The sequence below is a fragment of the Protopterus annectens genome, chromosome 9.part0 (assembly GCF_019279795.1).
Source record: "Protopterus annectens isolate FY-2018-M chromosome 9.part0, PAN1.0, whole genome shotgun sequence".
Classification (NCBI taxonomy): Eukaryota; Metazoa; Chordata; order Ceratodontiformes; family Protopteridae; genus Protopterus; species Protopterus annectens.
This window is the reverse complement of record NC_056743.1, coordinates 1,930,072,171-1,930,086,406: the sequence shown is the minus strand read 5'-3', so window position 1 is coordinate 1,930,086,406 and position 14,236 is coordinate 1,930,072,171. Positions and strand designations below refer to the sequence as shown.

Here is a 14,236-nt window from a genome sequence, read left to right as displayed (position 1 = left end):
ACGGTAAGAATAGCGGGCTCCAGGTCTGACTCTAAATCAGTTACAAGTGGTGTCCCGCAAGGCTCAGTTCTGGGACTCCTACTGTTCGGCATATATTTCTCAGAAGTACAGGCAAACACAGGAGGACTATGGCTAACCAAGTTCGCCGATGACTGCAAACTGGGAGCCATAATTGACACTCCAGCTGACACGGACATCCTCCAAAAAGGCCTTACTGAGGCAGACACCTTGCATCAAAGTCATAGCCTCAAGCTAAATGCCAAAAAATGCATAGTCATCCCGTTTGGGAAAAACAAAACACCCACGAATTACCACATAGACAGCAGCCCCCTTAATACAGAAGAGGTAATAAGAGATCTGGGGACCCAGGTAGATAGTAATCTCTCCTTTGACAATCATATTGCCAAAGTAGTTAAGAAATCCTTCTATGTGGCCCATCTAATTACTAAGGGGTTCGCAAGGGTGTTGTAATTGTGGCCGAGTGGTTAAGGCGATGGATTTGAAATCCATTGGGGTTTCCCCGCACAGGTTCGAATCCTGTCGATTATCTAGAAATAAAGAGGTTATAGTGCCCCTCTACTCGTCACTCATCAGACCCATCATAGAGTACAATGCCTCATTTGGGATGTACCTCACAAGACACTTCCAACAGCTTGAAAGACCACAAAAGCACCTCACCAAGAGGATTACTGGCCTCAAATATATGTCCTATGCAGCCCTACTGAAAAAACTCCGGCTGTACTCAGTGGCATATTGCTTACTCAGAGGTGATCTCTGCCTGACTTACAAAGCCATGTCCAACTCAGAATTGATGGACATGCTCCACCTAAAGAAATCCAAGTCACTGCGAGCCACACGCTCTAGTGAGCTAAACCTCGCCACAACAATAAATAGAACATGCTGGAGGGACAGATTCCTGTCACAGAGACTCCCCATGCTTTGGAACAAAATTCCTAACTACATTAGGCAGAGCCCCTCACTAACACTCTTCAAGAGAAGCCTTGACGAGTGGATGGGTAACAGAAAGTACACCCCTGAGATCACTTCATTGGCTCTGCTTGACAGAGGCTCAGTTAATTAATCAATGGGGTGGTGAAAGCCGACACACTATGGCTAGGCTTATAAATGCCCTCGGGCAGATAGCCTAGTACCCACCTATGAACCTTTCCACTGTACAGCTTTTCATTTATAAGAGGAATATTTAACAGCTGTCCCTATTTTTGAGCCTTTGTCTGCCCAGAACTTTAGGCTTTGTCCAGATTTCTTGCACTAAGAGGTTGAGAGGTATGGAGTGTAATCCCTATAACATTGGAGAGATATTTATTTTTGCTTTACAAGACATACTTCATACTGCTTTTCTAATATGAACAGGGTAGTCAATATTAGTAACAGTCTTCTTATTTGTTTGCCCATTGGTTGCCTCCACTACTGATAACCTCCTGGTTCATATGTTCCCCAGCTGACCTATTTGTTCCTCTGTTATTTTGTGGTAACACCCTTGTGTAATCCAGCAATAGGTGGATCTACCCAGATAAAAGCTTTTTGGCTCCTAAGCTTTGGTTAACAAATGAGGGCAATAGATTTGGGCCATCATAAGACAGCTGGTGTATGGCAGCAACATTTCTTATGTTCTGTCATGCATCATACTCTAGCCACGTGTAACTGAACGTTTATGCATACAGACTGATGGTAAGCTTTAATTTGCTTGTTATTTGTTAGGTAGACTGATGTGTGGGGACCATTTTCAGTAAAGACTCAGGCTACAAAGCAAGGGTATAGAGACTATATATATATATATATATATATATGTGTGTGTGTGTGTGTGTGTGTGTGTGTGTGTGTGTGCGTGCATGTGTGTGTGTGTATAGTAGATATAAAAAGTTTACACACCCCTGTTAAAATGCCAGGTTTTTGTGATATAAAAAAATGAGACCACAATAAATAATTTCAAAACTTTTCTCTCCTTTAATGTGACCTATAACCTGTACAATTCAATTGAAAAACAAACAAATCTATTAGGGGAAAAATATAAAAAATAAAAAATGTACAATACACTGACTGGATAAGTGTGCACACCCTTAAACTAATACTTTGTTGTGTGTGCACACCCTTAAACTACTTTGTTGAAGCACCATTTGATTTAATTACAGCATTCAGTCTTCTTGGATAATGAACTACAGTGGTGGTGCTGCGGTAACGTTGTCGCCTCATAGCAAGATGTTGTGCCGTTCAATTCTCAGCTAGAGCGTCTTCTGTGTGGAGATATGCATGAATGGGTGTACCTTCGTTGAAGGTTGTGCGTCAGGGCTGGCAAACTCGGCACATAAAAAATCTACTGCCAATCATTAGCGGACCGGAGTTCCGCTGTGGCGACCCCTAACCGGGAAAAGCCGAAAGACACAAACAAATTCAGTCTTCTTGGATGCACACCTGCCATCAATTAAAGAGACTCTGATTAACCCCAAATAAAGTTCAGCTGTCCTAGAAGTATTTTCCTGGCATTTACTCAGTTGCCTGCTACAGCAAAAGCCATGGTTCACAGAGTGCTTACAAAGCATCAAAGGGATCTCATTGTTGAAAGGTGACAGTCAGGAGAGGGGAACAAAAAATTTCCACTGCAGTGGTATGCCATGGAATACAGTGAAGACAGTCATCAAAAAGTGGAGAAACTATGGGACACCAGTGACGTTGCAAAGAACTGGATGTCCCTTCAAAATTGATGAAAAGAGAAGATGAAAACTGGTCAGGGAGGCTGCCAAGAGACCTACAGCAACACTGAAGGAGCTGCAGGAATTTCTGGCAAGTACTGGTTGTGTACTACATGTGACAACAATCTCACGTATTCTCCATATGTCTGGACTATGGGGTAGGGTTGCAAGACGGAAGCTTTTTCTTACACAGAAAAACATCCAGGCCCAACTAAAATTTGCAAAACAATACATCAAGTCTCCCAAAAGCATGTGGGGAAATGTGTTATGGTCTGATGAGACCAAGGTTGAGCTTTTTGGCCATAATTCCAAAAGGTACGTTTGGTGCAAAAACAACATTTCGCATCACCAAAAGAGCACCATCCCCATGGTGAAGAATGGTGGTGGCAGTACCATGCTTATGGGTTGCTTTTTCTTCAGCTGGAACTGGGGCTTTAGTCAAGGTGGAGGGAATTATGAACAGTTCCAAAAAACAGTCACTTTTGGCCCAAAACGTTCAGGTATCTGCTAGAAAGCTGAAGATGAAGAGGAATTTCACCTTTCAACATGACAATGACCCCAAGCATACATACAAATCAACAAAAGAATGGCTTCACCAGACGAAAATGAAAGTTTTAGAATGGCCCAGCCAGAGCCCAGACCTAAATCCAATAGAAAATCTGTGGGGTGACCTGAAGAGGGCTGTGCACAAGAGATGCCCTCACAATCTAACAGATTTGGAGTGCTTTTGCAAGGAAGAGTGGGCAAGTATTGCCAAGTCAAGATGTGCCATGCTGCTAGACTCCTACCCAAGAAGAGTGAATACTGTAATTAAATCAAAAGGTGTTTCAACAAAGTATTAGTTTAAGGGTGTGCACATACAACAAAGTATTAGTTTAAGGGTGTGCACACTTATGCAACCAGTATATTGTACGTTTTTTTATTTTTCATATTTTTTCCCTAACACATTTGTTTGTTTTTCAATTGAATTGTACAGGTTATAGGTCACATTAAAGGTAGGAAAAGTTTTGAAATGATTTATTGTGGTCTAATTTTTTTATATCACAAAAACGTTGCATTTTAACAGGGGTGTATAAACTTTTTATATCCACTGTATGTATGTATGTATGTATGTATATGTATATGTATGTGTTTGTGTGTGTGTGTGTGTGTGTTTGTGTGCATGTGTGTGCAAACAGTTTCGGTGTGGCCAGTCAGGCAAATGAACTGCAGTACCAGGCTAATAGATGAACCAAGGTCGCTGGTGGTATAGTGGGCACTTTTAACTGATAGCAGCATGCTTGGTTGTTAACTTAGGCTCTGAAGAGTTGCATTATGAAAATGTTTTGATCAGTCATTACTGAGATTTCAAGAGACAGAGAGAGAGTGTGTATGTCTGGCTTTGGACTCTGATGAAAAAGGGCTATCAACCCTGTTGAACTATCTCAATCAACAAATGTAAAATAGAAAATAAAATTAAATAAAAGTAAAATAAAATAAAATACAAAGTGTGTGTGTGTGTGTGTTTGTGTGTGTGTATGTGTGCGTGTGTGTGTGTGTGTGTGTGTGTGTGTGTGTGTGTGTGTGTGTGTGTGTGTGTGTGTGTATGTGTGTGTGTGTCTACTTGTGTATGTTATCTTTGGGTACATGTAAGAGACTATGCGAATGTACTTACGTGTAAAACAAGACTCCATGCTTCACAGTGCGCACCTGTGAGTTAGGTGTACAAGTACCTGTCTATATACTTCTAAGGAAAAGGTTTGCTGGCTGTGTGTGAATGCTTGTATGTATGCATTTCTAAGATATGAATGCTGTTTTTTTTGTGTTTCACCTGAGAGTGTTCATATCTGCTGAGTATAATAAATCACTGCCTGCAAAGCTATAATATCTGTTATTTTGTTTTTATTCATTTGGATTTGTTAACTGAATAGGTGAGCTGGCTCAAGGACCCTTTACAAGCATGACCAGGGCCTTAAGAAGAAAACAAATACAAAGAGTAAACAATTAAGTAAGAAATGATGCACCTTGATAACAAAATTCATGACTATGAAAATATAATACAAAACAATCCAATGAGAAGTAATATAAATAGTTTACAGTTAACAATTAAGCAAGAAATGATTTACATGATTTGCAAAATACAAACCTATAAATACAATGCAAAAGAATTCTGGGAGATGTAGTATACAAAAAAGTTCTCATTTCCTGTCTTTAAAGGCCAAAAGTTATAAATTCAGTCTGAAATATTAGCCTTATTGTCCAACGTCTGGGTTTATTATCCAGCTTTCAGGCTTACTGAATGTCTACTTGTATACTGTGTGACTCTGAGCAATCCCATGCCTCCTTTATAAAGGGTACACGAATGTTCCACAGAGACCATTTAGTTACTAAAATACAAGAAAAAGAAAGAAAAATATACACCTGAGAAGTGCAAAATGTTGCCCCTGGATTTACTAATCTTCCGTGCAGGACTAGTGTAGCCCTGCACAGAAGCGGGCGTTTAGGAGGAGGATGGCAGCGTGCCATGCCTATTAATGAAGGCGCACTGCCTAAACTCCTAATGCTACATGGAGCGCGAACGAGTGCAGGGGGTGTGTCTGAGAGCAGAGCTCTCAGAATAAACACACCCCTGCAAAGTAGAACAGCAGAAAGTGTAAATAAATGAGCGAGACCGCTCATAGGTGTTCGCATATCCCCACCAACAGTCCCCCATGTGTACAACAGCAACAGTACATAAAACTAAAGAGGAGAAACCCCGTTATTTTTTTTTTAAATTCCGAGTACAGCTAACCGTAGGTGCCCGAGTTTGCCCATCGCTTAGCTATGGTTAAAGCAGCTTAAAAGGCTGAAGAGGATTACAAGGAATATATATGCAAACAAAGCAGCACAGCAATAGTGTAGTAGTTAGAGCATCTTCCTAACGAACAGGCATTCCCGGGTCGAGTCCCACTGCAGCACATACCATTTCCCATGTAAAATCTGTATATGAACAGATTTTTACATCCTCTTGCAGTAGACCCTACTAAATAACATTTAAATGTGAACTGGAGTACTGCATTAAATGCACATGTGAAGTGTCAGTGTCATAATGAATAAGGCACTAGTAAGCAGGTTTAAGCAGAAATAAGGAGTAGTAAGCATATATAAGCACTAGTGAGCGTGTTTAACTGCGTTTGCGTTGGGGTAAGCATTGCCTACACAGATTAAGCAAAGTAGAAGCTAACTGAGTGTAAGAAACTGTAACCAGAGGTTAGCAGTGCTTACCGTCATGCAAACCCACTTACAACTGCTTTAAAGTGCCTTAATCACTCTGTAACCTATGGCCCATGTCCTGCCCAGCAACAAAATAAACTGGCTCTGCAAGGCTCGAACTCAGGACCCTGTACACTATAGTCACAATAGTTAATCACTAAGCCATCATAGCAATACATATGAATGAGTTATCAGCAAACTAATCCTCACCACAGGAAAATTAAACCAAACATGTGAACTGAATCTATGTACAGTGTGAAGTGGCATAACCTGCTACATAACATAAATATGTGAACTGGAGTACTGCAGTAAGCATAGATGTGATGTGTTATTGTAATAAAGTGTAGAATTAGTAGAAGTGTAGAATCATGAATACCAGACACATATAGAACCTGCAATGAATAATAAATCACTGTCAAAAGGCAAATATCGTGTTAGTTAACTATTAAGCAATGCTAAACGCAGCACAGCTCAACTTAGTAAGAGTAAGCAATGTGTAGTGGAGCCAATCCAATCTGCCTAGCAGTATACCCCTTTAAGCACTGCCAACCTTAGGTAAGCAGGTGTGCCCATAGCTTAGCCCTTTCAAGCCCGGCCAGTCACAGAAACGTGGGGGTAATTGGCCGTATTTAAACCACACAGGCAGGAATACGTACCATCACTGGTTGTAGCTTCCTACGGCAGGCAGAATGGCTGGTGTGGGTGAAGGCACTCATTTTTGAGGGCAGCACTGGGGCATCCAGGAGTCAAAAATCATGGTATGGCTCCTGGTAAAACACCATAAGGAGAGACTATTGCAGGGCCAGTACCAGGGCTCGCAGTATAAAACTGAGGCCTGGGACAGTCTTGCCCGTGACCTCACCAGTACCACCGGTATCCCCCAGACTGGTGAGCAGGTCAGGCACCACCATGCAGTGAAGGGGGGATGTACTAGAACAGTGGATCCAGGAGTCTCGGCAGATGGCTAATGCCCCAGTACTAAGTACTCATTCTACTAAGTAGTTAAGAATTTCCTAGCTTGTGTATACTATGGATAGGTATGGCTAAATACCACTGTATTTCTTGACAGCTGCAGATGAACAGGCTGAGAACCAGCAAGCCCATGATGCTAGGTTGCAAAGGCTGCGTTGCAAGGCAGGTTAGTAATTAGTCTGCATGTACTGTTATAACAAATAAATATAAGAGCCTTAGAAAGTGTTGTACCGGTAGAAATAAATGTGTAATAGTGTGTGAATAAAGGTATAACCCCCTGGAGTGCTTCTCTTTACTCTTCTGTCATATGTTGGTGAACTGTTGCATACTATAAATAGTACTGTTGTATTTTAAGCAGTGTCACCCACACTGTGGTATGCAGATAAAATATGTATGAAGTCCTGCATAACAATGTTGGAAGTGCCAAGAGGTTAGTCATATTGTACAAGTGAGAGAGACTTAGATAGAAAATAGGAGAAAGCTTTACATCAATGCCCTGATAGCACAGTGTACTGTGATGTTAGCTATACTTTTTTGTCACACACAGCAGGGGTTTGAATCCTGGGGAGTGCTACTAAGCTGTATGCATAAACATAGCCCACAACTGTACAGAATTTGTTACAATGTTCAAATCGAAAGTTGTATGCATATTCATACCCCACAACTGTTCCAATCTGTCCAGCATGTCCAGATAAATGGCAGCCTGGTACCCTGTTCCCCTGACAAATCAGTGTGATGATTCAAGAAATGTAGACAACCGTTAATGACATATAACTGATAGTCAAATGTGTACCTAGTCATAGAATGTATATGAAAACAAACCTGTCATTCTAGCACCTCACCCAAAGTGTATGACAGCAATTCTCAACATATGTTGCATTAACACCTGCATCTTGTCACGCCTGCATGTAAGACACAGGTCACATATATAATACTCTATAAACATACCAGAGTACAATATAAGGCCATTGGGTAGTGTAATAATACATGTACGGGAAAGATCACTGCAGTGACTAAGAATGTTGTGAAAACTACAAGGATATATTAGTTGTTAATTGAACTCTCTCTCTCACCCCTACCATATGTGCAAAATAACCCAATGACACTCTTCACCTGGTATGTGTACACTCCAAACTTTTGTTGGGACATATGTTCTAATGGTTTATAAACATTCACATTTGTTTCTATGCATGTGCCATGTTAATGTACACCCATATTGGTGGCCTGTTGCCATCACTGAAACCTGCATGCTCTTGTAATGGCCACTGTTGTTCCATATATGCATGTGTTCTGCTTGCTCTGCAACTGTGTTAAATCTGGTGTTTTGTGTTAATGGGAATACTTATGCATGCTGTTATAACTAATCCCGAATGCTGTTGACTGTTACTAACCCATATTTGTCATAAACGTGCTACAACATAGCTTGTATGGGAAGGCCGGTCCCAGCAAACCCACTTGTCCCACCTCAGCTGGCCATGGCACCAGGCACCAGCACATCTGGGGCCCAGCCTGGGACCTCCTCCTCCATGGGCCCTGTGCCACCTTCGGGTGGAACTGCTGCAGCGGATGGGGCTCAACCCCCCCCCCCTCAGAGCGGGCACGGAGGAGAACCTGTCACATGTCAACAGGTCTGGGCCATGGTGTATAGGGAGCTCGATCTGGAATATCGAGACCATCTACGCCAGCTTGAGGGCTGAGTGACGCAATTAGAGGGTGAGGCTGCCCCTCCTACACAGCCCCCAGCACAGCCACCTTTGGGGCCGTGAAGGTGCAGTGGTGACTGCCCATGGGTGGGGACCTCAGTCCCACTGTTTCCAGTTGGGGGCTCACGGGCTTGCGACTTTCAAACACTCCTTCCCATCCAAGGTGTTTACCCCACATGTGTCATATACCCCCCTGTATGCATCTTGCTTGTCTTGTCTGTTAACCTACCCAACCTACCTCCCCAAATATGCCTACTACCCCTCTCCAACATCCCACTCTCACCTGAAAAAAAAGGGCAATCTGTTCCCACAAAAAAATCTCTCCCCATACCTAGCTGTCCATTTTGCACACGTGTCCACTGGACACATGTAATCCAGTCTAATTGGCATCGCAATGTATATATATTGTCCTCACCCCTCTCACAGGGGTTTGAGGGTCCAAATCAACCTCCAAATGCAGTGTATATGCACAGCTGTTGCTGTAGAAGAAATGGGCAGCTATGGACCTTTCCTACACCCTTCCTGCACATGCCTAGCTATTTTCCATATTGTCCTACCCTCTTTGTGCCCCTTTTTCACCACTTTCCTATCAATCCTTTTTCTTTTCTTTTAAAGAAATTAGCACGGGGGTAAGCAAGAGTAGGCACTTTTAAGCAGCAGTAAGCAGATGTTAGCTTATTTGCACAGGGGTAAACTATGCCTACACAGGTTAAGCAATTTAGAAGCTAACAGAATATAAGGAACTGTAACCGGAGGTTAGCAGTTGCTTATCTCCGCGCAAACCCATGCAAACCCGCTTTCAACTGCTTTAAAGTGCCTTAATCACTCTGTATCCAATAGCCCGTGTTCTGCCCAGCAACAAAATAAACTGTCTCTGCAAGGCTCAAACCCAGGACCCTGGACTTCATACACAAGGTGATTTATCACTAAGCTATGGCAGATATACATAATTCTGATGTTTTCACAAACATATCATCCAGCACAATCAGTCAACAGTGCATGAAATGCAGTAATATCATACCACACAACCTCTTAATGCAAGCATTCTGTACAAAGTGTGCCAAAATGTGGGTACAAGTAGGGATATATGTCAAATACTGCTCTAATACACCTAAAATGTTGCTAGTTACACAGTTATATGTATTAGAACACATATTTTGAAGGAGATAAAGTCTGAAACACAAAAGTGTTGGCACTAGTTACTGACTACAGTCCTGAGATCATCCATGTCAATTGCCAAGAGAATGGGGTACAGGCCAAAAATATGAGTCGAACATGCATGGACATATGGACAGATATATATCTGTAAATGTAGACAGATAGACAGCTCTCTCTCTCTCTCTCTCTCTCTCTCTATATATATATATATACATATATATACACAGATAGAAATGCGTATAGCATTTACACATGGGAACAAAATCCTGAACCACTCACTACAACATAACAGACCATAGGCACTGTTAAGGGGGGTGGGGGCTCAAATGAGGGATACCTGGTAATTAGTGCTATGTTGCCCCCCCCACACACACACACACAGCCCTAATGGATATGCTGTGCAATCCAATATCCAGCACATGCAGTTCTTGACTACAGGACCCTCCACAACACAGCCACAATGCTTTAACAGTAAGCCAATTCCCCTGTAAATGTCAGGGCAATATCTGTAACATATCATGCAGAAAAGTCATTCTACCGTAGGGAATGTACAATGTGGAAGGAGTACACATTACAATGGTTCAGATATGCACAAACATCTATACATTGAGAAATATGTTAAGGTATATATATGTGTATATATATATATATATATATATATATATATATATATATATATATATATATATATATATATGCACATATACACAGACAAAAGGTATTAGTAGCCATACATATGTAGAAGTAGTGTGGAAGTACTGGGTGCAAAGTATATCCCTCAGCCACAAGCCCTGTAACTGGTACCTGTGAAATGTGTAGTGTGGCAACCATTCCCACAAATGAGAATACTTACATTAAACATATACCCACTCACAATTCAAAGGGCATGACACAACACACAGGTATGCATACACAGAAAACCTTTATTTGTGTACTATACAATAATGTATGCCATTACTTACAGCACATAAATTCTGAAATATGTAATCAGTGATGAATGCAAGGCCCACACAAAACAGTAGAAGCAAGCAATGTGGATATATAACATACTATGCTGTCCAGGCCAAGGCCTTCAATTAGTACAACAGTAGACAAAGGATTTGCCTTCAAGATAGGTAACAATCAACAATTACTGATGTAGTTCAGCAGCCTCCAATTACACTCTGTAGTCAAGCCCTAGAGGGAATGGTATTAGTTGTGGTAATGTCAATGTATTTGTCACATGTATGGACCCTGACCAGCATATATTGTGGGAGTCCACAATATGACTGGGGTGATAGCAGGAATGCTAGCAGTAAATAATGACAGGTCATTACCTAACAACCCCTAACAGTATCACAGCAGGACAAAGCCTGCCATATGTGTGGAGGACAGAGGCAGGAACACAGGGGCATACTTGCAATATTGCTGTTACACATCCTGGAAACTGCTAGTGTTACAGGATTTGTTGCAACATACCCTTATGCAGGAATAAGACATCAGAAACTCAAATGGATGTAGCCGTGTACTGATAGCACGCAACAGACAGACTGCCAGTGATGTATCCAGGACAAGACCTGTGTGGTGCACAGACCAAACCAAACAGACAATCCACTGGCCATGATGTGGATAGACCCACAGTTGAGAGCTATGCAGACAGACTGCATTCCATCCTAAACTACTATGTACACACAAACACTGCAAGACCAGCAATATACAATGCACGTAACAACACTACTCACTCTGTCTGTAGGTCTGGAACTTCATACAAATGTGTAATTGGCCTGTGTCTGCAATTCTTGCTGTAAGAGGTATTGCAACCTGCTGTCTGTAACACTGCTGCCCACATACAGGAAGGATGTCCTCCATACTGGAAAGGTTAAGGGGCAATGCCCACATGAGTCAGTATTTTATAGTACTGGGTTGTCATGACAGTGGTTATCTGAAGTACTACACAGCAGGCTGCATGCAGTTAGCAACTGTTGCACACTAATTGGTGCAGAGCCCATCACCTGATCATGTGCATCACCTACAAAAGCCATGTTGCAATCCATTCAAACCAGCTCAATCACTCTAGTGGAGAGAGAGAGAGACAGAGAGAGAGAGAGAGAGAGAGAGAGAGAGAGAGAGAGAGAGAGAAAACGTAAACAACAAAAAGTTGTCACAGCTGTGAGAAAAAAATGACAGGTATGTAAAACATATATGTAAGTAACTGAATGTAGTATGTGGTATAGAATAATAGGATATATGATGTGGAATGATTTATATGTGCCATCTGTAGTTGTCCCTGTAATGATGTTCTGCTGAACAACTGCTCTGGACAATACTGTCTGCCCCTTTAGGCAGTGGGACATACCTGCCAACTGTTTCAGATCAGCAATAAATGACAAAGATTTAAGCCATAATATCTGAGTTTGGTATGCTAGTGTGGGCAATAGCTTGTGGTGGAAGTACTGCCGTCATGATAGACATGTGGGTGTCAGAGCACACCACTTGCGGGACAGTCATGTTAATGTGTAATGTAGCATGCACAAATGCCATAGGTGTATAATAGGCTTACCACCAATCTCTCACCATATATACCACCCTAATGTTAGCTGTGTTCATATGTGATATCTGCCTGTGTTGCAGTAAGGCAGAATAGTGCTGCTGTGAATGAAAGGCAGTTACAGAATGTGGACCAGATGTCTGTATGCACCCCACATATAGATAAATATCTGTGTGATATATAATTAGACAAGTATGTCTACAGATATACAGACACTCATATAGATATAGGTATATAAACAACCCAGAAGATATATCTACACACACACATATATATATATATATATATATATATACATATATATATATATATATATATGTATATATATATATATATATATATATATATATATATATATATATATATATGGATCTACTTCATAATGTCGAAATTTTAGAATGCCGACAACCATATGGCCGACACCATATGGCCGACATTCAAAATCTCAACATTATGAATAAATCCACAAAAAAGGAAATAACATTTCCTTTAAAGTGCTAGCAGGGGGGCTCTGCCCCCCTGCACCCCCCATAACTTTAATATACCATCTCCGAGATTGCACTACAGTGCAGGAATGGAATCCAAATCCAAATGTCAATCATATGGTGTTGGCCATATGGTTGTCAACATTCCTGACTGTCGGCAATATCAGGTAGACCTATATATATATATATATATATATATATATATATATATATACATAAATATATATAGTGGCACTGACAATGGCATGCAGGTGAAATAGTCTGTAACAGGCCAGCAAAGATAGTGTCCCCACAGGGAACATGGCTACAAACACATAGCACTAAGCATGGCACAAACACATAGCACAAAGCTTGGTACAATACAACATATGTCCCAATGGTAGGTAAGCAGCCGACATACCAATTGCATTCTGTGAATGGTTTGTTGTAGCTGATATGGTGGGGGAAGACAAAGATGTGTATTAAGAACTATGGTAGCCCTGCTGTATGAGTTGCTCACACCTGTTTCCATCTTTATGTCTTCCAGGGAAGATGGCCCACACCCATTTGCCAGCTTACAGTGCTGCTGAAACAGAAGTCATCATTGAACATTTGGTACAGCACTATGAAAAGCTGTTTGGCCAGACAGCCCATGATCAGCAGGAGAGGACCGCTCTGTTGAATGATCTAGTCCACAGGGTCACTGATGTTGGACTGCAGAACTGCAGCTATGAGCAGGTCCGGCATCATTGCAGCTGCCGTACAGGGGGGGGACCACCTCACAAGAGCGGGGGCAAGCTGCCCATCCACCCCTCATCCACGTGGAGGAGCTTCTCAGAAGCCTTGTGGCACCTGCCTGCCTGCAACACCAACTGGCAGGGCGCATTGTGGAGGTGGGTGCCACCAACACACTGGTTGAGGAGCATGCAGGTAAGGCCCCAGGGCACATCAGTACACCACTCTTTTGTATGCATCTGCATCTGTACAGGTACATAATGCAAATCTGAGATGTTATATACATAGTCTGTTGCTGTGTAGTAGTAATAAACACTTGTGCATAAGCTGTAGTATTGTGGAATCCTACTGTTGATATAACATAATGCTGCACTCACCCTTTATGAATGCCAAGCTGTGGCCACTGACAACAACTTTCTCACACTCTTATGTAGGCCCTTCCAGGATACCACCACAGCAGCAGCCTGTAGCCGGTGAGTATGGTTCATGTTCATGCATGACAATACACTGTGCATGTAATGGCTATGGGATATTCCATGCACACATCTAACACACCTACCCATACTGCACGCTGTACATGTTCACGTTTTGTTGTTGTGAAATGCACTGCATCACAGTGGAGACCATGCTGGGGAATCGGAAGGGTACAACAGACACATGCAAGATAACTAACATCCTGTCATTGTGCAATGTGTCCACAGGGATGAGAAGTATGGCAGGACACACGGCCTACAGTAG

The 14,236-nt window shown here is 41.9% G+C and overlaps 1 non-coding gene across 1 annotated transcript; it reads left to right on the top strand.

The window, feature by feature from the left end:
• The first annotated feature begins 467 nt into the window (after positions 1 to 467).
• On the top strand, positions 468 to 549 carry TRNAS-UGA. The gene has a single exon. It is a non-coding gene; the product is annotated as a tRNA-Ser (tRNA).
• Positions 550 to 14,236: the final 13,687 nt, after the last annotated feature.